The 26,146-nt window shown below is 50.4% G+C and overlaps 1 protein-coding gene and 1 long non-coding RNA gene across 6 annotated transcripts in view; both read left to right on the top strand.

The window, feature by feature from the left end:
- The window catches only part of KIRREL3 (kirre like nephrin family adhesion molecule 3), a 352,826-nt gene that overhangs the window by 3,314 nt on the left and 323,366 nt on the right, over positions 1-26,146 (top strand). Inside the window, exon 1 of one of the 5 annotated variants that reach the window (XM_079326676.1) lies at positions 16,515-16,532. The exons of the other annotated variants lie outside the window; for them this stretch is intronic. The gene's annotated coding sequence lies outside the window, so the exon portion shown is untranslated. Of the gene's footprint in view, positions 1-16,514; positions 16,533-26,146 lie in introns of those variants that run through there. 5 annotated transcript variants of the gene reach the window in all.
- LOC306812392 lies at positions 301-2,192 on the top strand. Its single transcript, XR_013776852.1, has 2 exons — positions 301-369; positions 1,816-2,192. It is a non-coding gene; the product is annotated as an uncharacterized lncRNA (long non-coding RNA).

Below are 26,146 nucleotides of genomic sequence, written 5' to 3'. Positions count from 1 at the left end.
GTTAGCAGCAGCAGTGGCTCAACTTCCCACTGGCTCAGCAGCAGCCCCCAGGTGGAGAAGGGTGAAATTATGCTGATGAGAGAAACCAGGCCAATTCCACCCACCAACACTGGTTAGGACCAAGAGATGAGGATTTTCACACCTTGGGGGTGGTTAGTGGGTGATGGGGAGGAAAAAATACAAGTTTTGGGGTGCTGGAGTGTGTGTGCAAGAGAGGGGAGTTTGTGTCTCTGACAACCACGAGTCTGTTAATGAAAAGCCTGTAAATCTGTAGTTGTGGTCTCTCTTCCATGTTAATTCTTCTTGCCATGTAGGGAGCAGGGCAGCTTTGCAAGGGAAGTGTGCTGGGCTGTTCCCTAAACCCAGCAGGTGAATGTCAGCACTGGGTGCTGCTCTGGAAGGACAAGGAGTGGGAGCATCCAGTGAGCCTCAAAAATGCTGGTGAGGATGAGCTGCTGAAGTCTAAGAGGTTGCACCTCAGGGGTGGTTCTGTGAACTGGAAATGGTTGAGTAGAAGACAGAGATGGTTTGGAAAGGGCTTTGTGAGGAGCTGCTGGTGGAAAGGTGCAGCCTTGACAATGTGTTCACAACTGGGCTGCATGGGAAGGAAACTGAAATAAGCCTCAAGTTAAAGCTGCTGTTGGCCAGTCTGTGCTGTCCCAAAGGAATGGTGCAGAATTGCCTCCTCCAATGCCTGTTTTAACACAATTTAGGTTTTCCATCTCCCATCTGCACCTCCTGCAGTGAGAGCCACGTGAGGACCACCGATGACTTTGCTCAAATCAGCTTTTTTACAAGGTTTCAGCTCTCAGAAAAGCACAGGAGGGAGGAGCTGGGGTTTTGCTCAGGTGCCCTGTGCCAGAGGGAGGGGAGATGGGCAGAAGTTCCTCCTTGGAGCTGAAGCTGCATCCCCACCAGCCTCCCCCTTCCAAGGTTAAGCAGAGGTGCCCAGGCAGTTTATGCACAGCACATCTCGGGCTGATGTCGATTATTTCTGTGCTTTCCTGTTAGTTTAGGGGACACCAACTGGAGTCTGAACGTGCCTAGAAATCCCTGACAGGTTCCCAGCGCCGCGTGCCACCAGCTCCAGCCGCTCTGTGGTCGGACTGCAAACATTGGGATCAAAAATCCCCCTGCTCTTCTTGCTTTTGTAGCTGTAAATAAAGGGGGGAGAGGCCAATGTGCCCCTTAGGTTGTGAGTTGGCTGAGGATCAAGGGCTTTGAATAAACTGTTTTCTTCCTGTGATGGAGAGTGTGGCTGCTCCAAACCTCTGATTTAATGATCGGCTTCGGGAGTTTGGGCAGTGCTCTTAGCACGCTGGGTGCAGGGGGCTTTATGGAAATGCTGCTGGAGAATTGGCTTTACATCACTTCCAGAATCTTTCCAGTAGGATTAAACAGCTTCTATTTATTTATTTATTTACTTTAAAGCCCAACAAATTTATACCAACAATCGCTGAAGGCCCTAATTTATCTTCTCTTCAGCAGCAATACACGTCTTTCCTTTGGCTTCATTGAGAGCTACCTCTGGCCAAAGAGAGTGACAGAGCCACGGTGACCATGTACAAGCTTATTTTATAAATCAATAGGCAGTGAAACAAATTGGTTGTAAATCAGTCCCTTATTTGCAGAGATTTAAGGCGTTTGGTGGAGCTCTGGGTTCCCGAGGCGGTCTGCCCTGCCTTCAGGGCTGGCACATGGCCTGGATTTTGCAGGGATGTGGGAACCCAGTGCTCATTTCAAACATGCCAGGAGATGAGCAGGATTTCTTGGCTGGGGAGAAGTGAAGTTTAAAACCTGTGCTCATCTTCCCAGGCAAAGGTTGAGCAGCAGGATCCTGGAGTTTCCATTCCTCCACCGCACTGCACCTCATGGCACATCTGTGCTCCAGTCTGCTGGAAGGGGGAAGAGGGAAGTATCCATTTCTGAATTGTGCCTTGTGGTAGGCCAGAGAAAATGCTGGGATTTGGTCTTGGAAACGGTGGCCTAACAGATGTCCTGGTTCAATGTACCCTTTGATTGTAGCTGAGCCTGTTTATTCATTGCCTGGCTGGCAGGACCCACACTCAAGTGTTTGCCTTTCCCTGGTGGCAGCAGCAGCCTCCAAAGTGGAGCAGGAGGAGCTGGAGGTCACTTGGCTGTTACATGGCTCTTCCTTTTACCGACTTGCATTAAACAGCTTCAAATCTAAATGTGCTTTTAGTGCTGTGAGCGATGGGCTCTGGGCGTCCTGCCTCGCTGCTGTCACGTGCTGGAGGAGTGGGAGGTGGAACACTGCATTGTTAAATTCAGATGCTAACTTGGGGATAAGATCTTGTCTTAATGTGTTCATTCAACGCCCCCACTCGCAACAGAAGCTACAGCAGCTTTTGGTCTGTTGCATTTGGGGTGGAGCAGGATGTAATTGGTTTTTGAGGGCTTTGCCATAACTGCTGCTCATTAACCATTGATGCAGGCACGGTCAGATAATAGATGCTGTCTTTTGTTTCCAGTTCCTTTCCATTGGGTGGGATTGCCATGCAGGTTTCATGTGTGTGTGGTCATGTGGTGGCTAATTCACCTGCTAAGGGCTGCTGGATTTCTGTTCTGGGGTCTGGGGTTATCATGTTCAATATGACACAAGGACAAGGCAGTGGGGAACCCCTGCCTGGATGGACTGGGAGGATGTGACAGCACCTAAAGCACCTAAAGTTTCAGGACCCTTCTGGATGAGCAACCCCTAAGTTGTGGGAGGGGAAATAGAAATGGAGGAAATGTTCTAAAATGTGTTTTTTTCTGAGGAGCTCTGCCCAGCAGGACACACACTGCAGGTGAGAAGAGCCCTGCTAATTACAGGTGAAACATGCCCCAGTGATGGAGGGGATGAGCTTCCTCAAACTTCCCCATGGACGAGGGATCAACCTTTGTGCTGTGGGTCCAACATGAGCAGGGAGTGAGTAGGAGAAGCCACAGGGTTTGGAGTCCCACCTTGCATTTTGGGCAGGTTATCTTTAACCTAAAATCACCTAAGTCCATTAAAAGGTCAGAAAGGAAGGGCCTGAATCCCTCTCAGGTGCCTGTTGTCTCGTCCCCTCCCGCCCCTGGCATAAATGAGTATTCAAGCAGTCTGCTGCCAGTCAGTGAATGTCAATATTGGATAAGTGTTTCCTTTATATCACTGCAATTTAGCATAAGCTGCTTGGAAACAAATGTCTTCCATAAGCATGAGGTGTTTCAGTAAGTACACAGTCAACATTACTATGAGGATTAAATAAATGTCAGCCCCACTTGTATGCTCAGCAGCGAGTTAAGACAGCCAAACTTGCATAATGGCCAGCACGGCAGGAACAGCAGCAGGGATTTTGAGAGTGTCTGGAAAAAGTGGGATGGAAGGAGCTGCTTTGGATGGATCCAAAGCCTCTGGATCAGAAAGAGATGTGGAGACAGGCGTAGAGCTCCTTAGAGCAGGGGTAGCTGGTGATGGGAAGAAATCCTTGAGGGATGGTGAGGGTCTGGCACAGAGGAGCTGTGCTCTGTCCCTGGGAGTGTCCAAGGCCAGGTTGGATGGGACCCTGAGCAACCTGGACAGTGAATGTCAACCCTGCCCATGGTAGAAGGCAGAATGAGATGCATTTCAAGGTCCCTTCCAACCCAAACCATTTTAATTCCTTGCACAGAGTGCAAAGAGGTGTGTGTGGCTTCCTTTTGGACTACCAGGCCTGCTCTTTCTTTGGTTCTGGCTGCAAACCAAAGCTGAAATCGTGGTTTGGCCAATATTGGCTGGATCTGGTGAGGTTGCTGGCTCAGGAGGAGAAGGGCCCTCCTGCAGATCTGCCTCTGCTTTTCCCAGTGCAAACTGGTGAGGCCAAGGATGAGGCTCAGCTTTGTGAGGAACTGTAAGCCCTGATTCACCTCCAGCTCAAGGTTTGCCAGAGCCACAGAGATGCAGCCCATGAGGAAAGGGTGGCACTGGTCCATGTGACAGCACTGTCACCCTGGCAGTGCTGTGGAGCCTGCAGGTGCTGCAGGGAGATGGACACCTCTGGCTGCTCTGTCTTCAGGTGTTGGGAGAGAGTTTCTCTCTGCCCAGCAGGAAAGCCTCTGGCCTCTCTAAAGGGATTTAAACCCAACCAGCAAATGGAGATGTCACTGAGGCAGCTGAGGTTTGAATCTTCCCCTTGAGCTGTGCAGGAAAATCTTGTTCTTTACTACTCCTCACTTTGCATCTTCACCTGTCACACTGAGATTTCACTTGGTGCTGTCTTGGTCAGCCCATGACAAGTTCTGCCAGCGAGGAGACAAGCCCAGGGAGCGTGGTGGGGGCTGAGCTGGCTGTGTTTCCATCCCCAACCATGCAAAGCCTCTGCTGTCTCCCCAGCTGGCAAGGTGCTGACTGTAGCCACTTGTTCCCAGCTGCACAAAAATAACCAGAGACAAAATCGTTATCACTCAGATGAGCCTTATCAGCTTCTCTGATGTCTGTGGCTGCCTCTGCCCTACTAGAGACTGTGTGTGTGTGTGTTTGTGTGTGTTTAATCACCAGTCCTGGCTGTTCCAGGGCACCTGAGCTGAGCATCCCACTGTATCCAGCAGCTGCAGTTTCCCTGGCTGTTCCAGGGTACCTGAGCTGTGCATTCCACTGTATCCAGCAGCTGCAGTTTCCCTGGCTGTTCCAGGGTACCTAAGCCGAGCATCCCACTGTATCCAGCAGCCGCAGGTTTCCCCAGGCTGCACAATTCCAGCCCCGGAGGAGCTGCTGGAGCACACGGGGCTGTCCCCCTAACGCAGGCAGAGGGGGGAGCGCCGGGGGTGCCCAGGGAGGGATTTGGCGGCTGTTTGGCTCCGGAGCAGGTCACCTGGCGGAGCGGCGGCAGGTTGTAGCCTCAGTGCTGCCGTTCAGCCTGGCGGTGGCAGCAGCCGCGCTCGCATGGAGCCGGCGCTAAGCTCGCACCTGCCCGTGTCGCGCTCCTGGCCAGGGCCAAGGTGACCCGCGGGGCTCGGGCTCTGCGGGGATGCTGAGAGCACGGCACTGAGCTGTGGGGCTCGGGGAGGCCATGCCCTGGGGATGGAGAGGTGGTTCAGTGCTGGAGTTGCCCCCCCAGTGGTTGCACACATGTCCAGGAGGAGCTTGGGGTGACCGTGCCTGGGAGCACACGGTGTGCGAGTGCTCCGTGGGCTGGAAGGGTCCTGCTGTGGGAGGGGGATGTGGGGCTGTCTGACCCAGCTTTGTGACAAACGCCAACGAGGGGTTCACCAGCTCCACGAACAGCTCTACTCTCGTGTGGGATGACCTGCAGCAGGGCATGGCTGCCGTGCTGTTCCGCGGTGCTGCACTGCTCCTTGCTCCCTGCCATGAGCTAATCCCCGGAGTGTGATTCAACACTCGCCTCTTTTCCTGCTGGCTGTGCCTTTAATAAGCCCGGAGTGACGGGGCCACCCCCCACCCTCCACAAGTGCTGGAGAAACAGAACCAACAGATGCTAAAATTAGGCACAGCTGTTTGCAGCGTTTTGTCCTCCCGATCACAGAGTCTGACACTGTCTGTGCTCATTCCTCATCTTGTCCAGACACTGAAAAGGTTTAAGATATCAAAGCTTGGAGTGGCTGTAAATTAACTCCTTCTGTCTAAGCTGAAGCTCAACCTACTGATGGTACATTTCTTGTGATTGCTTTTATTTGCCCTTCTAATAATGGGAATTGCCAGGGAACAAGACAGGGTCTTCTCTCTGTACCTGGGAGACAACACTGCTGGTTTGGCCTGCTCAGGAGCTTCCCCACCAGGGACCAGGGGGAACATCTTTAGTCCTGCTGTCCCTCAGATTTATGTGCCTAAATCCTGTTCTGTGTGCAGGTTGGACAGCCTCAGCTCAGTCTCTGCATGCCCAAAGTTGTCCCAGTCCAGCCCCACATCCTGGCCATGGTCATCTGCTCTTGCTTTGGCAAGGGGGAAGATTTTCTGGGCATTTTTGGTGTGTTCAGGCTTTGTGTTCATGGTTTGGGTGTTGGGGTGGGTGTCACCCCACTGCTGCTCTTTCCCTCCCTGCAGGTTTGGCCTGGCAGTGGCTGCAGTAGCATTTTGGGAAGAGGTGGCTGTCCCTGTCACCTGCCACCCCTTGGAAAACATCAGTTCCCCTGCACTGGGGTGGCAGAGCAGGGGCTGAGTGGCACCAAAGTGGAGCTGTAACACTCTGGAAAGGGCAGCAGGAGGAATTTCATGGCGGAGCAGAAATGTCTTTCCTGTCAAGCCTGGAGCAGTGTACATGTCCCTGGTGACAGATCTGTGCTGATGGCAGCACAGCTCCTGGGCTGCCTATGTCGGGGTCTGCATGGGGTTGTGAGTCTGAGGGGGGGTCTCTGTGTCTTTCTCCTGCAGCAGGAGTGCCTGCTGAAGATTCCTCTTGCTCTGGTCATGCTTAAAATGATAATGTTGGTTTAAGATAGACACTTGTGATAAACTGGGGAACAAGGCACCCTTTAAAATCCTCAAAGCTCTCTCTTGTCAAGTGGGCTGGCTGGACAGGCAGCAGCCAGAGCATTCCAGGGTGTTGAGATTGCTGTGATTCCGTGCTGACCTGCTCCTGAGGATGCTGTGCCTTGAAAGAGCTGCCACCTCTCACCTTCCTCCCCTCCTGACTGCTACACTTGGGCAGCATCTCTGTGCAGCCTCCTGTGATCTCCCCAGATTGCCTCTTTTCATTCCTTCTGTGGTGGAAGAAATCGGGAGAGCGAGTGCTAAAGGAAGGCAGCTTTTCCCTGGGGAGGAGTAGGGGTGATGGGGGGGAAGATGAAACATCTCGAGGAAAAGGACCATGAGCAAATGCCAAGGGGTTGACATCCCTTGGTGATGTCTTTGCAGGACTGGTTGTAGCAAACCTTTCATCCAGCACAGTGATTTTTTCCTGCAGCAGGGAGGTTTCTCCCTGTGGTTTGGCTTTCTCCCAAGGCTAGGCAGAAATCTGTGTACTGCTCTTAACCCCTGCAAGTTTCTGCTGACTAGAGCAGATCAGAGTTGTTGTCCCCGTGGGAGCATCTTGTTCAAAATCAGGAAGAAAAGTTGAACTTTCAAAACTTGTAGAGCAAGAAATATTCAAGAGTTAGGGGTTGGAGACTTGGAAGTAGACTTGGCAAAACATCATGTTTTGATATCAGAAATTTTAACATGGAGTTTAGGAAGGGTTTTTACACAAAGGATGGGGAGTATCCCTGTGGTGGACGAAGGGCACCATGAATGTTGTAACAAATATTTGTCTACAGATTGCTGGTTTTCCTCTGGGGCTTGGAAATGGATTTCAGGTCTCTTCTTGCCTTTGGCCTGGCCAGTGAGCCACCGTGGTGGCTCTCTGAACATCCCAATTTGTCACAGTATATTGAATTCTAAACTAGTGTTAATCTGATCTGTGTGTCTGTAAAGCATCTTGTGTTGGGTTTGATAAAATTAGGTTTTATTGTCTAACACAGTTTATTTCTCTTGGTCTGGTTGCATGCTTTTATTGCCTGTTCTGCTCTGCACCATGAGGCCATTGTGTGCCAGCATCTGCCTCTCTTCCTCAGCTCTGAAAGCACCTTCAAATCAGCCCCTAAATATTGGAAGTATGGAAAGACTGAAGGTGCCAATGATATCAGTCTGGCACTGGTGCATTGAGCAGGTAAAGAAAGGACCTAAGAGGCAATTGAAGAGATTGATGGGCAGTAATGGGGATAATTGTAATTTTTGTCCTGTGTTTTTAATAAAGTGATTGACGACAGGCACAGCTGGAGCCCCCGTGCGGAGACCAAGAGATGCAGTTAAATTACAGAGGCTTCTTAACTTAATGAGGCCAGGTAATAAAAACGAGGCATAATGAGCAAGGGATAATAGTCCTATTATGGTTAGAGTGCTCTCACTGAGGGCTGAGCAGGCAGTGCCTTGGTGTGCTTGGGGTGATCTCACTGGGGAAGATTCAGGAGTGGGAGACTTGGAAAGGACATTGGATGATCCCACTGGGACAAAGAGATTTCCTTACTGGGGAAGATTCAGGTGTGGGAGACTTGGGAGGGATATTGAGTGGCCAAGTGCTAACCCAGGAATGAGCAGGTGCAGCACCAGACATGGTTGTTCCCCTCCCATGCTTCTGGTTGTATTTGGGAGATTTGGGGCAGCTCTGCTCCAGGTTCATGTAAGCTTGGGGGACTCCAGTGACCCTTGTTGCTTCACAGATGACATGCCAGAGGGTCAGATTTAGTGACATGAAGGAAAAGCAATGGAAATTTAACAGCCTGGAGGGAGGATGTGCAGGGAGTGGGTGGGTTGGGAAGGTTGGCCAGGGCTGCAGCAGGCTCAGGTCACACCTTGATCTGGAGCCTTGGCAGGGAGGCTGCAGCAGCTGGATTGGGACCCTTGTGGGGGTGGAGGTGGGAAGAGGATTAGTGTTTGCAGAGCAGTTGGGTGTCTGCCGCTGCTAAATGTGGTTAAACTTGAGCGACTTCTAATCTAATAATGAAAGGAAGAGAAATAAGTGTTCTCAGTGATGCATGCCCCTCACGGTAAGTACTAATTGAAAACAGATATTTACTTTAAAATGAAAATGTAATACGATAATGGTGGGTTGAGAATTTCGCACACGTAGGAGGGAGAGATGAGCAGGCACAGCCTCCCATCTGCTGTGCCCAGGCTCCTGTGTCCCTGGGAGCAGGGTCCCCACACTGCAGGGCCTGGCAGCCTGGACACAGGGCCTGGGGCTTGTGCTGGAGCAGAGCTCAGCCTTGCTCAGCTGAAATCAGGTTCATTGGGGGTCTCTTGAGCTGCCCTTGGTCTGCAGAGGACCTTCCAAGCCAGGCTTCTGTCTTTCCTTGCAGAGCCTTCCCAGCCAAATTCCCAAGGGCAGGAGGGATGGGGAAGCATCACCTCCCAAATCTCCATGGGCAGGAGGGATGGGGAGGCATCACCTCCGTGTCACTGGGATGGGGACAGTGGTGGTGACCCTCCTCCTGGTGGTCTCTCCTTGCTGCCCCTTTCTGGCTGTCCAGACCCATTCCCCTGGTGGGTGGCTGGGCCTGGCTAACTCTGCCTTTCAGCTGCTGGAGGAGCACTGGGGACACCTTTGCTCTCTCAGGCTGATGTGAATGGGTGCTGATCCCTTGGGGAGACTTGCTGAGACTCCAGCACCTCTTGGTGTCTGTTTGTCTGCTCTCCCCTCCTCTCCCTGAGCCAGTTTAGCTGCTCCAGAGGCAGAGTCAGGATTTTCCAAGTGTTTGTACCAAAGCTCAGTGCAGCGTGACTGGTGGCCATTAAAGGATCTTCCCCAGTGAGCCCCCCCCAGTGCTGGAATCTTCTGAGGGAAGTAGCCTGGCCCTAATCCCTTTGTGCAGAGTTCCTGCTTGTTTCTTCCTATGGGTGCATTTGTATAATTTGCATTTTGCACTCTGATCGTATGCATAGAATTCAAATTGAAATGGGGCTTGAATACATTAGCATGCTAATGAGGCAGTGGCTTTATTTATTTATTTGGAGCCCTCTCAGGCAGGCAGCCATGTGCTGGGGAGCAGCTCATGCAGCTCTGTGGCAGCAGAGCAGCCTCAGTTTTGTCCCAAGACCCACCTGTGTGTAAGCAGGGGAGGCTGGTGGGCTCTGCTCCAGCACCCTTGGCTCAGCCTTGCTCAACCTGTGTGGAGATCACCAGTCTCAGCCCCCTTAACTAGCCAGAGATGCCTGTTGAGGTAATCCTGGTGTTAACTGGGTGTGGGTGAAACATTTCTGTGTTAAATTGGGTGCAGCCAGCACGAGCCACTCAATGGTGACTGCAGAGACCCAAGGGCAGAATAACCAGAGCATGTCCCCATCCTCTCCTTGCCTTTAGGGTGCTGCCCACAGCTCCCTGTGTTCCTTCTCTCTGTTATGGGGTGTTTGTTCTGGTGTCCTTGGGCACCAAGGGATGCTGCACAGGGCCCATCCATCCCCAGCTGCCCATCTTCCCTTGGTGCTGCCCTGCTCCAGCCACGCTGTGCTCCCCCAACAGGAGCCTCTCAGCCTCTGCCAGACCAATAGCAAAGAAAGTTTGGAAATGCTGAGAAGGAGAAACCAAGGGCTGGAAGAAAAACCAGTTCCCAAAACCCCACAGCATTACTGGGGGGGAGAAAGGCACCAAAGCCTGTGAGTTGCAGCCTGGAGTCCCTTTGTGCTGAGACTCGGGGCCCAGCAGACACACCCAGAGCACAGCTTGGTGCTCAGCCTCTCCATGCCAGCTTTGCCTCCCAGATGACTCCTGCTGCTGCTGAGCCCCTTGCTGGCACAGGGAACACTGGCCAAGCCAGGGCTCCTGAAATGGCAGCAGGAATTGGGTCACATTGTGCTGCCCCAGGAGAGGGAGTTTCTCTCAGAGCAGTCTGGCTTCCAGTTATTATTTTACAGAGGATGTTAGAGGTTGATAAGGGAGCTGTTCTGACTGCCAGTGGGGGCTTATTTGGGGCTTATTGTGTGCTCCAGTTTGTATTTTAATATAGTCAAAGGTGACTTACAACTTTAATATTAATTTTAAAACTGATTGCTCGAGTTGCTTTTTTATCTACGTTAAACCAGATTAATCTCAGCCTTCCTTGATCCTGTTGGTAGCTTTTCTCTCCCTGGCTGGAGCCACACGTGGTCTGTGTTGCACCAACAAAAGCTGAGGAGGAAGATGTTTTTGTGGTGATAAATAATTGTCACGGGGCTGCTTTTCTTCCAGAGAAATCTCAGCTCTGTGAGCTCCACAATGGCATCAGTGGGAGCTCTTGCTTTTGTCCAAGCCTCTCCTGAGCATGCAGAGCAGGGCTTTGCTGAACAACACCTGGTTTTGTGCTTCCTATAGAAAGCTGCTCCTTGCTGCTGTGTTTCTCTGTGGTTTTCCAGAATCCACCCAGTCTGTGCTGCTTTGTGCCCCTGGTGTGGCAGTTCCTCTGCTCCCAGGGAGTCTGCTGCCCCAGGTGACAATATTCTCTGGGTTGGGAGGGTGGTCTGGGGCAGCAGGGTGTGTGGAGCTGCAGCTGGATCCTTGTGCTGCTTCTGGCTCCTTGAGCTTGGTGATGTACTGCCTCTGGGTGCCCAACTCCTGGTGTTTTGGGCATTTGCTTGCTAGTTTGAGTAAAAGTCACATCTTTCAAGGTACCCAAAACTGAGCTGCTCTTGGCAAAATACAGCATTAAACTGGGCTGCCCAAAGTGAAGGCTGGTGCTCTCTGGCATTTTTCTAGGCAATCCCAGAATGGTTTGATTTGGAAGAGACCATAAAGCCCATCCAGTTCCACTCCCTGCCACAGGCAGGGACTCCTTCCACTAGATCAGGTTGTTCTGAGCCCTGTCCAAGCTGGCCCTGAACACTTCCAGGGATGGGGAATTCCAAATGATGTGCTTTAAGTTAATCCCCTTGGGTTGGATAAAGATCTTAAAGATCTTCCCAGTTGTGATTCTGTGACATGTTCAGGACACCCAGTTACCAGTCATGCAGCTGTTAGGTGCTCTGGATCTCAGACCATCCTTGTGGGTGCTGTCAGTCTGTGGAGCATTGGTGGATTGTTGGTCTTTGTAGTTGGAAGGAAAGGATCAGAGTCATGGACACTTGTGGTCATAAAGCTTCATGTCCTGAGCCTTGACCAGCCTGGTACCAGTGGCACCAGTGAAATTACCCCAAAGACTGAGTTTACAGTACTCCCTGTACCTCTGGGAATGATTGCTGGAATCAAATGCTCTGTAAGCAGCCTTCATTTTTTTTCCTGGTTTGTGTGTGGGAGAGCATTTCACTGATGGTCCATGTTCTCCAAAATACTTCCCAAATTCTGCTTGTAGCTTTTCTCCTGCCAGCCTTACAAAGAACTGCATTTCAGAGCTTGTTATTCCATGCACAGTGCTGTAAATAAACATGCTGGATTGGTGGGCTGGAATTTGAATGAGCCCAGTGATCTGACAGTGGCATGTGGGGGGAACTGAGGCAGGGAAGGCTCGTGTGACATCCATGAGAGTTGGTATCACAACCTGGGGGAAATGGGAGGATTTCTTTGCTAGATCTGCCCTGGTCTGTCTGTTCTGCTTCAGCCTGAGCTGGGGAAGCACCAGGTACTGTGTTGACTCAGAAGCCAAATGAGATAAGACAGTGATAAGGCTGAAAAGCCACTGAAGGCAAGACTTGACTCCGAGCGAGCGATGCCGAGCAGCAGCCACATAAATCCCATTTGTTTTACATTTCAGAGCTTAATGAGACAGAAATCGCATGGCAATTGTCACATGTGAAGGCAGAGATTGCTGGTTTGCATTTAACTAAAGCAAGCACTGTATGCAGCACCAGCATCCTCCTCCTGCAAACTGCTGCTGCCCTGGAGCTCAGCACCAGCCGTGGCCGCAAACAACCCTCTGGCAGCCCCACCACACACTCCTGCAGGTCCCAGCCTTCCCCAGAGTACTCAAATGTCACATCCTTTGTGTACAGAATGCTTTGGGTTGGATGGTAACCAGCACCAGGAACTGAATTCTTTGTGGTTCCACCAGGATGTGGCTGCTGGAAATGTTCTTTTGGAGGGATCTGTAGGAAGGTTAATAAGACTGAGGGCAGGTGCTGCAATGCCCAGGATCAGTCCAGGCTGGGGATGGAGGGATGCAGAGCAGCCCTGGGAGAAGCATTTGGGGTGCTGGGGGGTGAGAGCTGGCCCAGAGCCCCCTGTGCTGGGCTGATCCCCAGCGTGGGCAGCAGGGGAGGGGGAATTCTGCCCCTCTGAGGTGAGACCCCACCTGCAGAGCTGCCTCCAACTCAGCACAGGAAGAACCTGGAGCTGCTGGAGCCCATCCAGAGGAGGCACCAAGATAATCAGAGGGATGGAGCAGCTCTGCTGGGAGGAAAGGCTGGGAGAGCTGGGGGTGCTCACCTGGTGAGTGAATTGTGGCCTTCCAGTGCCTGAAGGGAGTTGACAAGATGGGGAGAGAGACTGAGGATAAGGGCTTGGAGTGACAGGGGAAAATTGCCTTAAGCTGAGGGAGTGTAAATTCAGATTTTAGGAAGAAATTGTTCCCTGTGAGGGTGCTGAGGCCCTGGAATGGATTTCCCAGAGCAGCCTCATCCCTGGCAGTGCCCAAGGCCAGGTTGGACAGGGCTTGGAGCAACCTGGGACAGAGGAAGGTGTCCCTGCCATGGCAGGGGGTGGAACTGGATGAGCTTTAAGGTCCCTTCCAACACAAACCATCCCAGCACTGTGTGCCTTGTCCTCCAAAGGGTGCAAACCCTCCTGGTAATCATCTCCAAGCTGTGTTAACCACGGGGCTCTCCCTGGTTTGCCACTGCAGACCTGTAGCTCTTTCAGATGAGTTGAACAATAAAAGGATATTAGTGCCAAAAATGCATTAACTCTGGTAACTTCCTTCATCTCTGCTAATTTGTGCCTTCACTTTCCAGATAATGTTCACAAATTGCTAAAGCAGTACTTTAATATTAACATAAGATGCAGTCTCTGTGACAACTGTTACAGAATGGGCTGTTTGCAGCTCTGAAATTAATATTTTTCTTTTTGCCCTTGTCTGTCTGAACTGAAAAATTGAAGAGAAATGCTCTATTGGGTTAACAAAAAACATGGCCAAAAATATTTGTTTCAGGTCAAATAAAATATTTCATTAGATATGAAATGTTCTTTTGTTCAGACTTTAAAAACCTTTTTTTTTTTTTTTTTTTAAAGTAAATTCACTTCAGAGATGCCTTGGGAGGGGAAAAAAAAAAGTCCAAATGCTTCATGTAAAAGAGAAAATGTCTAAATAAACCACTTTTACTTTTGACACCCACTCCTCCCCTTTCAGGCCAAATGAGTTTGATGGGATTCATGAACAGCTTTGCTTGACCCACATCTGTGTTGGAATTATTATGCCAAAGATTCAGGGGGAAGAGTTAATGAGTCATTTTTAATGGATATCTCAGTAGGTGAGAGAAGGACCAAAATTATCGATTTGAAGGAATAATAGGACCCTGGTTAGGTGACTAAATCCTGCTCTTAATCATCCTGGGGGTGGTGAAGATGGGAAACTGGGGGCTGATCATCCTCATTAGGTAAGTTGGGGGTGAGCAGCATTTTGCAGCTGGCCTAGAGCTTTGGAGGGGGTTATGCTGGCTGTAGGGAAAAGGCTCTTCCCCCAGAGGGTGCCAGGCACTGAGCAGGGAATGGGCACTGCCAGAGCTCCAGGAACCTTTGGACAACTCCCAGGCAAAGGGTGGGATTGCTGGAATGTCTGGGCAGGAGCAGGATTTGGACTGGATGGTCCTTCCAAGAGAGGGAACCAAACCCTGCAGACAATCCCTGGTGTAGATCCTTCCTCATCCCAAATGAGGATGTGGCTGGTGGTGAGCTGGGTTCCCAAATCCCTGCTGAGTGTTTCCTGCTGAATCCCTGCCAGGGGAACTGAGACCTCAGTGCAAAGGAAACTCCCCAACATCCCAACTCCTTTGTTGGAAAGCACTGCGGAAAATTCTGCTGCTGTGGTGTCTAAAATGTGAAGTGAGCAAAGCTCTGCTGGGGAAATCATTCAGGGAGGATCTCTGTAGTGCTCCAGGTCTCCTGCTGAACAAGTGCTGTTTTTCTGGGCACATCCATTTGGATGCAACTCCTCCAAGTTTGCACGTGGGAAGGCTGTGATCTGTTTTAGTGCAGTAATTGAGCAATTGCATTGTTCTGGACATAGCAACTAATGATTTTTTTTCTGTATGATAATGCATCTTCATTACTCTGGGGAAATCATTTGCTCCTGTGAAGACAGGCCTCTCATTCCTGGGTTAAGGGGGAAGAGACTAATGGCTTAATTAAAAGGTTGGAGAGAAAAATCTGTCTTAACCCTTTTTTTGTGTGTTTGAAGCGTGCTGTGGGTAGAGAGATGCACATGCAGGCTTGGCACAGCCTTCATCTCAGAGAGTGTTTGGGACAGTGGACACAAATTCCAGGTGTTCCATCCATCACTGTATCTCCCTTGGAATGGGTCAGGAGGGCCTGAGCTGCTTTTGTTTGTGGCCAAGGCTGAGATTTACTCAGTGTGAAAGGGGAGTGTTATTTAAATCTGCACATTTTGCAGGATGTGAGAGCAGCTCCCTGTAATCTACAGCCCTGCTGTCCTCTGGGAACACTCCATTAGCATCTTTCATTCCTGGAGTTGGATGCTTTGCAGCTCCTTTTAGCAGTGATAATCCAGCAAAGGCCCTGTGTTGTTCACACTGCAATATTTATGGAGCCAGCCTTCCTTTGAATTTCCACACTGGCTTTGGCCAAAAGCAGAGAGAGAACACAAGCAGTGGCTTTAGTGACACAGTGGTCCAGGCTTTTCCCTTGCTGGGATGCAGGGCTTTCCAGAGGCCTGCTTGGAGCTGGTTTGGTATCCTTTGGCAAAGGGGTAGGAAGGGCTGAGTGCTGCAAAGCCCTTTTCTGCAGACAGGTGAACAACCACAAGCAGAGGCAACTGGACCAGTGAGTGAAGTGCTGGGATTTTCAGGGTGCAGGGCACCTGCATCCTTCCCTCCAAAGCCTTTGAACAGAGCAGTGGCAGTGCAAGGCATCTCTGTGCATCCCAGAATCATCAAGGCTGGAGAGATCTCACAGTCACCCACTCCCCAGCACCACCTAAACCATATCCCCAAGTGCCACATGCAGAACACTTCAGAGAGGGTGACCCCACCTCCCTGCTCTCCTTCCAACACTGAATGAGAAAATCCATCCTGCACAGGAGCAGTGCTTTCCCTGTGCTTGTTTTGGGTGAGCCCTTCTCAGGTGGCTCACACCTCTGAGTGAGTTTATGTTGGGATGTGGATGCAGCAGTTTCCTTCTCCATGAGGTTGGATGAATCCCTTGGAAATGGATTTCCCACGTTTGTTTTCACAGCTGTTGTGTGTGGTGCCTTTCCCTTTTGCAGTGCTCCCTCCCCACCGTGTTCTCCCAAACTGGAGCACTCCTTCCTGTGCCAGGGAGCAGGGGGAGCCCCCTGGGCACATCCCCCCATCCTGTGCTGCTGGGGTTGGTGCTTTGGCTCGTGTGGGTGCCCAGCTTGGCACGGCAGGAGCAGCAGCACGTGCCTCTCTCTGCAGCCCTGATTCCCCAGCTCCTCTCTCTTCATTTGACACAATTAAATATTAAAGCCAGTAAACACTTTAGTTCGTCTGCACAGCACTGTCTGCCCAATTATCCTCCTGCAGGGCTGTCAGACTCTGCCAGTTGCTTCCCTGGGTGCTGGCAGCCTTTAGCCTCCATGCCAGCATCGCTCTGAGGAAAACCCTGCTCCAAACCTCCCTCCCACCTCTCTGCAGCTCCTCATGCCTTGGGGTTACCCCAGGTACCCCAGGGCAGTATTGGCCTGCCTGAGTGTTTTCAAAAGGACAGGAGGAGCTGTTTGTTCTTCTAAAGCTGTTTTGCAGGTATTGACTGGGGAATAAAGGTGGCATTTAGACAATGGCTGCTTAGACACCTGTGAATAGAGGTCAGAGCTGTTGCTGTCTGTGAAGTGCAGAACAGGTTCTTCATCCTCTGGAGCTGCAGGACAGTGCTCCCAACACGTGTGTGGACCTGCAGTACTCTAGAAATAGTTTTCTAAAGGTGGGACTTGCTGCTTGCAAAATATTGGAGTTAAGGCTTTATCTTTTCCCCATCAGAACTGTGGTGTGGAGTCTCTCCTTAGCCTCTGCCCCAGCACTGAGGATGCTTTCCTGGCAACTTACACCCCTTTTTGTATTTTTATGCAGCTGATGAGATTTTGCTGACAAGTGAAGGGAAATTGCTGTAGTCCTCTCAGCCTCAGTCAAGCAGAGCTGCTTCAGGATGGTTTTATTGTTGCTGTTGTGTTCTTGCCTTTCAGGGCCTTGACATTCAGTGGAGTCCATTTCCAAGAGAGATGGGACAGCAGGATTTTACTGTGGTTTCAAAAGACAGTTTAAGTGCTTGAACTGCTGCCATCACTGAGTTACATGCCTGATTCTGGCCTTGACTGTGCAGGTTGAATTTCTTGCTCTGATTTTCAAGGCAGTCGGCATTAGCAGCTCGTCCTGTGCCAGACAGATCGCTGGGAGCAGCTAATGGGGTTTCTCTTTTCATTCTCTCAGCAGTGATGTGCATTCCCAGACCTTGGCAGCTGAGCTGGTCACTGGAAATATCAGCAGATAGCAGTGAGGAGTCTCTGCCTTGCTCCAGGGCTGAGATAATCAGTGTGTGCAGAGTTTCACCCCAGCACAAAATTCAAATTGGAATTTTCCTGGTCTCCATTAAAACTTATTACCCACTGGGGTTACTATTGACCAGGCTTCCTCACCAGTCTGTATTTCCTTCCTGGATCAATAATCTCAGTATTGATTTCAAAATAAGTTGGTATCTTGGAAGTGCAGTGATGCTGGCTCTGGGTAGCTCAGGCTCTGCTGGTGTGGGAATTCCCTGTTGCAGCTCTCCAGGTTTTATCTGTGGGCTTCCACTTCCACCCTGAGCAACAGGATTTGGTGTCTGTGTCTCAAACCCCTCCAGAGGTGGGACCTCAGCTGAGGGAGCAGCCTGGATTTGTTGTCTCAGAAGTGAACACTCCAGTGCTGTGCTCCCAGCTCTGCACAGCCTCAGCTCCCAGGGCTGGGATCCCCCTCTGCTCCCTTGGGATGGCTCCAGCCATGCCCTGCCAGAGGGTGCTGGGTGCAAACTGCAGGGACAGGGGAGGAAAACTGCTCCTTTGGGATTCCATAATTCTGTCATGGCATCTTACAGCTCCCCAGGGAACCTGAGACCTCAGTGCCACCTTCTCCTGAGGCTTTCTGTGATACCCCTCTGCCTGCAGCCATCCTTGGTTATCTCTATTCTTGCAGACATTTCTGTTCTTGCTCCTCTCCATGGAGTTGTTCTTGGCTGCCTCTGGTTTTCAGAGCTGTTGAATTGACCACCAAGCCCCTTTGCACACTTTGTCCCCAGCCCAAGGAGAGCTCCTGGAACTCCAGTTAATAAAGGACAGATCTCTCCAGGCTTGATGAACTCATCCCTGGGATGGCTTTTGTCCAGTGTGAGGTGTTTCAGGAGAAGCTTTGCTGTTCTCCACCACCCCAGATCCTGCAGGCTGAGCTGGCTCAGGAGCAGCTGAGGCACCAGGCAGGATCCCTTATGAAATCTGTTGGGAGTAATGAACCACAGATGACTCTGTTTTCTGAGCTGCTGTTTCTAGAAAGCTGCCAGCCACACAAGTGTGAGGTTAGCGAGGGAAAAGAGCTTCTGTGGGGAAGCTGGGAAAGCTGTTGGTGCTGTCAAATATCTCTGCTTTCAGCCCAAGAGGCTTCTGCCTTTCTGTCATGGACAAAGTGTCTGATGCTGTTCTCTCCCTCGTTCCTTCCACATCCTGGGAGGTTTAGTGCAGTTCACGTTTCACAGAGCACTTGGGTAAAGCATTCTTGAAAAGTGCAAAATATTTATTAGTATTTGCATAGCAGCCCCTGACCTGCTGTGAAGAAGCAGCCCTTCAGCTCTTCTGAGTAAATATAAATTCATTAAATAAAACTCTGTCTGTACAGCACGGCACCGCTCTGTCTCACCTTCATCTGCTTCTTCATGTGTAAAAAGTCTTAGGAGTGTTTGACTTTAATGAATTTTGAGCATGCAAAGTGCCTGCCTGGCCCAACAGTGCAGCTTTTGACCCTGGTGACAGGAATGAGCAGCATCCAGGGGGCTGCTGAGGAATCATTTCCTTAAGGAGTGACTCTGGATGTTGCCTTGTGGCTGGAAACCTGCACAAGTGCAGGCTCAGGGAGCACAGGGCTGTTTCCAGCTTGCTTTTCTGGGGAGGTGTGTGGATTGGGGCTGCCCAGGGCTCCTTGTGCTGCTCCTGGGGCATCACAGACACCTTCAAACCTCCTTTGATGCCAAGGCTTTCCATGCTCTGGTGGCCCATAAAATCTTCTTGAGCTTTACATGACGTTAGAGCTTGAAGAGGAACTATTTAAAGCGGAGTGTTTTCACAAGTGCTTGAGGTTGGCTTAATGCTGCTCTTGTTGCAGTTAAGCCCAATTCAAACAAACTTTGCTCAGCACAGAGCACACTCTGGAAATATTCCCCTCTCCCTCAGCCCCCACAGGAAGGCAGGCAGGTATTTGTGTTAGAAGAGTTTCTGTACAACTGAGGCTCCAGCCATTTCCAGCCTGACTGAAAATGGTGAGGACAGAAGGCACTGGCCATGATCCACCAGCTTTCCAGCCTTGGCAGAAGCAGGAAATAGGCTGCCAGGTAATGCTGGGTGTTAAGGGGGTATTTCTGCTTTATAATTCATTGAGCAGCTTACAGGTTCAGTTGGGAAGCTGCTTTCTCTTCAGCATCTTTCTTTAAAAAAAAAAAAAAAGTTGCACAGCTAAACAGATTTCCTTGATGAATTCCTGAAGTGTATCCTCATCCTTCCCTCATGTCAGCTGACAAATGACTGTTTGTCTGGCATTTCTTATTGACTTATTTGTTTTTAATACAACACAGAGAGCAAAGAACCCAGGCAGCTCAAGCCTTTTGCTTGTAGCTGTGGGGGCTCGTTTTTCATTTGGGAACTGAGGTGCTTTTTTTGTGCTTCCTCATTTTCAGTCAAGGCTTTGTTGCAGATTATAAAATAAAACGTTCAGAAGTCCACTTGTTTCCCTCCCCAGTCCCCTCTTGGTCTTCAGTGCCACACTTTGGGGCACTGACTGTGCACCTGTTTGTCTTTGCTTCCTTCTGTTCCAGTGTTTTATGTGAGAGCCAGACTGGGAGTGTTGTACTTGGAGAGTCTTGTGAAGCTTCCCCAAACCCCAGGAATATGTGAGGGATAGAGAATAAACACCAGATGCTGCAGTGCCACTGAATAAAGCTGAAAAAGCATAATCCACCCATATGTGCCAGATTCATCCCATCTATGCTTTGTTCCCCATGCAGCCTGCTGGTCTGAGAGAATCCTGAAATCCCAGACTGGTTTGGATTGGGAAGGACCTCAAAGCTCATCTCATTCCTGCCATGGGCAGGGGCTCCTTCCAGCAGCCCAGGTTGTTCTGAGTCTCAGGGGCCCTGCAGCAAGTTCCTGGTGCTGTGAAGGATTTGTGCCCCTGCTGGGCTTTCTTCTTAATCTGCCAGAGACAGGATTTGCCAGAATACTTGAGCTGAAGTTCAGCTGGTTTGCAGTGGGATTAGAGCTCCTGAAGAGGCAAGGAGTGTCAAACATGGGTGTTGCTGTCACCTCTGTCCTGGAGTTGCCAGGCTGGGGGGATGCTGGAGAAATTTGGATCTGGGTCCATTTTCTTTTCAGTCTTTGGTGGCTGAGTCTCTCTTGTCCCTTTAAAATCACTTTGTTTCCTTGCCTGGAGCACAAGCCACTGTCATCATCTCCCACCAGTTTAAGGCAGGTGAAGGAGAATTAAACACCAGGAGGATTATAAGAAGACAAAATGTAATTAGCTAGGGAGAAATCCATTAGGATTCTGCTGAATATCCTGTCTTATAAGGACTTTGGGGGCTTCTTAGCTGTCTGGGAGCTTTGGGATCTGCTAAGACTGTGCTTTGAGAAAAGTAGCCTTAAGCCTGCAGCACTGGGGGAAAGGTTTCTGGGCTGGAGGTGATGTTGGGATGGTTCTGGATTTGGGGGTCAGGTTCAGACCCCCACACCTGGGGCAGTGGGAGTGGCTGTGCTGGGCTCCTACACCAGTGAAACACTGCCAGGCTGTGGGGGTGTGTGGCCTGCTGACCCTAACCCAGTCTGGGGATGTGAGTCAGATCCAAAGAGAATAAAGCACCTCCTGGGCTAAGGAAAAGTCAGTCCCTGCTTTTGTGTGTGGCTGGTGGCCCCACAGGGAAAAGTGCCCACAGCCAGAAGAGCTGCTGGTTCTTGTTCTGTTTGTTGGTAATTCATAATTTTTGTTGTTTTGTTTGCCTTGTTAGACAGATATATATATATATATATATACAAGTAAAAAACTGTTATTCCTATCCCTGTATCTTTGCCTGAGAACCCTTTAATTTCCAAATTGTACTAATTCAGAGGGAGGGATTCACTTTCTCCATTTCAAGGGAAGGCTCTGCTTTCCTTAGCACACCTGTCTTTTCCAACCAGGACAGGTGCAAAGCAGGTTCAGCTGTTCTTGACAGAGAAACTCTCAAAAAGTGCCTTTTTCTCTGGGTAACTGTCTGTGGGAGAGGTGAGAGAAGAACTGAGCACTGTGCTGGACCAGCTTCCTCCAAGGTCATCCTGCAGGTGCCTCCTTCACCTCCCAGCTGTCCTCAGGAGCTTCCCCTGCATTCTGCCCAGCTGTGGGTGGTGTTGGGTTTCTGTCTCCCTCCCCCTGTCCCAGCACCATATGTCATTAAAATGCTCAGACATGTGGAAAGGCCTTGACAGAGATGCAAGGAGACAGGGGAGACGTGGCTGAGCAGAGACTTTGTCAGATGGAATGATTCTGACATCAGCAATGGGAACTGAGGGAGAAGGGTCCAGCCAAGGAAGGGAACAGGAGTGACAGGACAGGAGGAGAGGCAGGGAAACAGGAGCAATTTCCAGCTGCAAATGGACTGGAAAGCAGCACTGGGGTTGAGGACCTGAGCATTGTCTTCATTGCAGTGACCCTGCCTTGCCATGTTTAGGTCTGAGACCAGCAGCAGTAGTTTGGTTGTTTTTTTCTCTTCCTCCACCCTTTGCCATGCCAGGAACTTGTTTGGGAACCCTTTCTCACTGTGTCCCCTCCCACAAGCCTGTGAGAAAGATGTTAGCCAGTTCCAGCCTCCACCTGTGCCAGGTGAAGGTGGAAAAAAATCCCTGAGACCATCTGGGGGCTGGAGAAGGAGGAGTCTGGTGTGTGGCCATTGCAGTGGGGAGGAACAGAATTCCCTCTATTTCCTGCTGTTTGCATGGAACCTCCCTAAAAACCCAAGACAGAGCTGTTTTGCTGGTTATTTATCACGTTCTGAAGGTATTTTTCCCTGCAGAGAACACCTCTGAAATTGCTTTGTGATCCTGTAAAGAAAACAAATGAAAGGAAGCCTTCCCTGCTCCCATTGATGGGAGGAATCCAAGCATCCATGTAGGTGGCAGACGTGGATGTATGGCCCTGAGTGTTTGATATTCAGGGCAGGAAGCTGGTGGGGAAAACCCAGCAAAGAATTCCTTGTATTGTTAGTGCAAATATGCCTGTGGTTCAGCAAAATCAAACAAATGAAACACTCGGAGCTGGGAGGAGAGGAAAAAAAGCAATTCCCAAACTCTGTGCAACCTGCAACAAAACCAGAGCTCCTGTTGTTTGAAGAGCCTGGGCTGGGGAGTGCTGGGAGGAATCCCAGCTGGGCAGGCAGGGAGAACAGGGGCTGCAGGGATGAATGGGTCAGGAGTGAGCCAGGACAGCCAGCCCCACTGGAGGGAACACTCCTGCACAGCCCTCCTCCCCATCCCCGTGCTGGGAGCCTGGGAGAAGCTTTTTAAAATGTATTTATTTATTTACAGTTTTATTTCTGAACAGCTGGAGGCCACGAGTCTCCAGGCAGGAGAGGTGAGTTCCAGCTGTGCCTCCATGCCCAGTGTGGAGGCACTGGGAGGATGCTCATCCTGGCCCTCAATGGGAAGTTTTCTTTCCAAATTATCCATTTGGTGGCAATTTTAAAAGGATTAAAGGTGTTTCCTCACATGAGGAGTGGTGAAGGATGGTTGGGGCTGGAATACTCTGATGTCCTCTCAGGAATTGCAGAGTGTGTGAAGATGGGGCATTCTCAGTGCTTCTCCTGCCTTTGTTTTCCCCAGTTTTCCCTGTGTCCCTTGAGGGGTGTGTTGATGTGCTTCAGGTGTGAGCAGAGGTGCCAGTTCCTGGGCAGGTGCAGCTGCAGGAGGCTGAGCAGAGATGGTTTCTGTGGCTTTCTCTGCGACCTGGACATAGAATAATGGAACATGCTGAGCTGGAAGGGACCCACAGGGACCACCCAGGCCAACTCCTGCCCTGCCCAGACACCCCAACAATCCCACCCTGTCCCTGGGAGTGTTGTCCAAGCTCTGGCAGCCTCGGGCTGTGCCCATTCCCTGAGGAGCCTGCTCCAAATTATGCTTATCAGAACTGGAGTTCTCCCTAATTCCTGGCCTGGTGGCTGATTCCTGCCTGCATTTCTCCCATGAGTCACTCCCAGACAGGCTGTTATTTCTCTCCAAGTGGCCTATCTAACAAACTTTGTACTCTTAAGTGCCAAGGGAAGCGTTCTTGGGGGAGAGGAGCTCAATTTGTTTAACACTGTAATTCACTGTTAGAAATCTCTCTCTTTTGTCACAGACAGAGTCACTGGATGCGTCAGCCTTTGATCTCAGCTGCTGATCTTCTGCGTGGAAGAAATTTCAGTAACACTTTAAATTATGTGTCTGAGATACCCATTGCCAACGTGTTGCACTCAGATTTAGGGAGACTGTTGAGCAGTAGATAAATAGTACATGAGGTGCCTTTTAAAATACTTTTATTATACCAGTATTTTTCTCCACGAGATGCTCTTAAGAACTGGGAAACTGCATTTCCTCTCCTGCCATTTTAAAAAATGCTCCACAAGCCTGGGTTTATGGTACTCTGCCTAATTTGATAGATGTTGATAAATGGCATGTCTTATAACGAGTGGCTTTGGGGCTAAGTGTGCATCGTGGTTGGATTCGAGTTTGCTTCTTGCTCTGCAATTAATTCCTTAGGTGACCTTGAGCATATTGCTTCAAAGCTGTCTCATTTACTGTCTTATCTCCAAATGAAGTCCCTGGGTTTGGAGAGGGAAGCCTGAATGAAATCTCTGCTGGCAGCTGGGAGCTCACCTGGCTGTTTGCAGCGGGTTGCAGCCCGGGGTTGCATTTCACCCTGCGGTGACACGATGCGCTCTGTTGTGTTACATGGGAGTTAAATCCAGCATTTTGCTCTCATCTGTCAGGATTCTGTGCTAAGGAGATTCACCTTGTTGCTTTTACACAGCTTCAGGTCCCTCTGCTTCACTTAATGGGATTGTCTGTCCAGGAGACAGCTTGGGGAAAATTTAAAGATGTGCTTTCTGCCTCCCGTGCTCCTGCCTAGGAAAATCTGCCAGAGCAAATCTCACAGGGTTCACAGGGAGTGCTCAGCAACACACACCCAGACTTTGAAATTTCCTCTGCAAGTGTCCACCCAAGTGCCAACTGCATTTTAAGCTCAAGCTTTAGGCTGAGAGGTTTGAACTCCTCTGCTTTGTGTGCAGAAGCTGGAAGAGGGGTGGGCACCAAGATTATGGAATCAGGGAATCACTCAGCACTCTGAAGTAATAAAGCTGTTGGAGGTGTTAAATGAGGAGCCCTAGAGCTGGGAGAGGCTGTGGCCAATTTGGCAAAGGCTCAGCATTCCAGCTGAGGTAGGGAAGGTTTTGTTTCAATGTAAGGAAGGAATCCCTTACTCTGCAAGGGTGGTGAGTCTCTGGCACAGTTTGCTCAGAGAAGTTGTGATTCCAGGATCAGGGATCTCTGAAACCAAAGCTGGGCTGGATGGGGCTTGGAGCAACCTGGGCTAGTGGAAGGTGTTCCTGTCCAGGGCAGGGGGATCGAATTGGATGGGCTTTAATGTCCCTTCCAGGCCAAACCATCTGAGGGTTCTGTGAGTCTGTGGACCTGGAGCTCTTGGAGGACTTGCTTTGGGTTTGGGAGCAGCTCCCTCTCCCTGGTGCCCCATGGCCTGAGACAGCAAAGAGCAGCAGCCAATGCCATGGAACAGCTGCTGCTCCCAAGGCCCTTCCTGCTGCATCCACATCTCCTTGGTGCTTGAACCCATTTAAAACCCTCAGCAACAAAGGGACTGGGCTCCACTCCTTGACATATCTGATGGTGTGACAGGAGAGCAGCAGCGTTTTGCAGAGCTGAGAGCCAGGAGCTGGTGATGATAGTGTAATTTCCGAGCTGGTGTTCTCTTTTCAAATCCCATGAATGGGATAGGAAGTGTCAAATTTGGAGCTTTTAGCTGCTCGACCTCCAGCTTTGATTTTTGAACAGGCTGTGCTGGTGTTTTGTTAGTGGCCAGCTGCAAAGGAGAGGGATTCAAGGATTGCCTGCACCACAAATACCTCCCAAAGGGATTTCAGGTCCCAGTGATGCTGGCTGCTGCTGTTTCACAGGTGACAAAGGCATCTCTGAGGAGATGGACTTCAGCACAATAAAGTAAATTTCTACAGGAAAGCAGTTCTGTTAAACACAGCCGTGTGCTGTGGGATGATGTATTTCTGATCAGAGGAAGGGTCTGTGCTTCTGGAGGCACAGACACAGAAAGGGATGAAAAGCTTTTCCTCAGGTGGGCGTTAAGAGCAGACACATCGATTGCTGGAGGCAGTGAGGGCTGGTTCCCACCCACCGGCCTGGGGCCTCTGCTTTTCCATCTCTGCCTCCTGGATGCAGCTTTCCCCTTCTGCAGCACGAGCACAGCACAGCTTATTACCCTTTGAAGTTCTCCGAGAGCTTCAGGAGGTAAAAAAACCAGCAGTAGGTGCAAGAATCTCTTCCAGTGGATCATTATTTGGTGTGTCTGGAAATACTTCAAGGGGGATGCAAAGCAGAGCTGGTTGTGGGGGACACTGGGTGTGCCTGTGGGCAGAAAACCTGTGAGCAGGGCTGCTCTTAGAGTTTTTATGGATTATTGCAGGCAGCTGGCCCAGGGAATGGCTGCTGGAGCTCGGGATCTGTCCCAGACACTGAACTTTTTTTCAGTGCAGCTGCTGTGCTGTGACAAGAAGTGCTGCACAGTGCAGGTTAGCAGAGGTCCCTGTGAGGCTTTGTAATGAAACACAGAACCTTTCACCCTCAGCCAAAGCTTCTGTAAATTGCAAACGGGGATTAAACCGGGAGCAGGAGCTCAGAGCCCCATTCCTCGTGGTGCAACACACATGGAGAGTTTTGCTCCAGCTGAAGTGAAAAATCCATAGCTAAGAAAGCAAGTGTTATGGGCCAAGGGGGCAAGTGTAATGAAACCAAGTGTGACTGTGTTTCCTAGATTAAATCCAGAGCATTTGGTTTGCAGAGAACTCCCTGGGCACAGCTACTCCTTTATTCTTATTAAATAAAGCAGTCATGCTGCATCTGGAGGAACTGCAGAGATGGATTTGCTGGGAGGGGGGAGCACAGGGGGAGGAGATCAGAATGGGTTTGTCAGTGCAAAGCTCACACCGAGCACGGCAAAGAGACAGGGAGAAGCAGCTCACACGGGGAGAATGAGACTGAGCCACAGCCA

The sequence above is a fragment of the Erithacus rubecula genome (genome assembly GCF_903797595.1).
Source record: "Erithacus rubecula genome assembly, chromosome: 25".
NCBI lineage: Eukaryota > Metazoa > Chordata > Aves > Passeriformes > Muscicapidae > Erithacus > Erithacus rubecula.
Note: the sequence above shows the minus strand (reverse complement) of the source record. Positions and strands in the feature narration are given on the sequence as shown.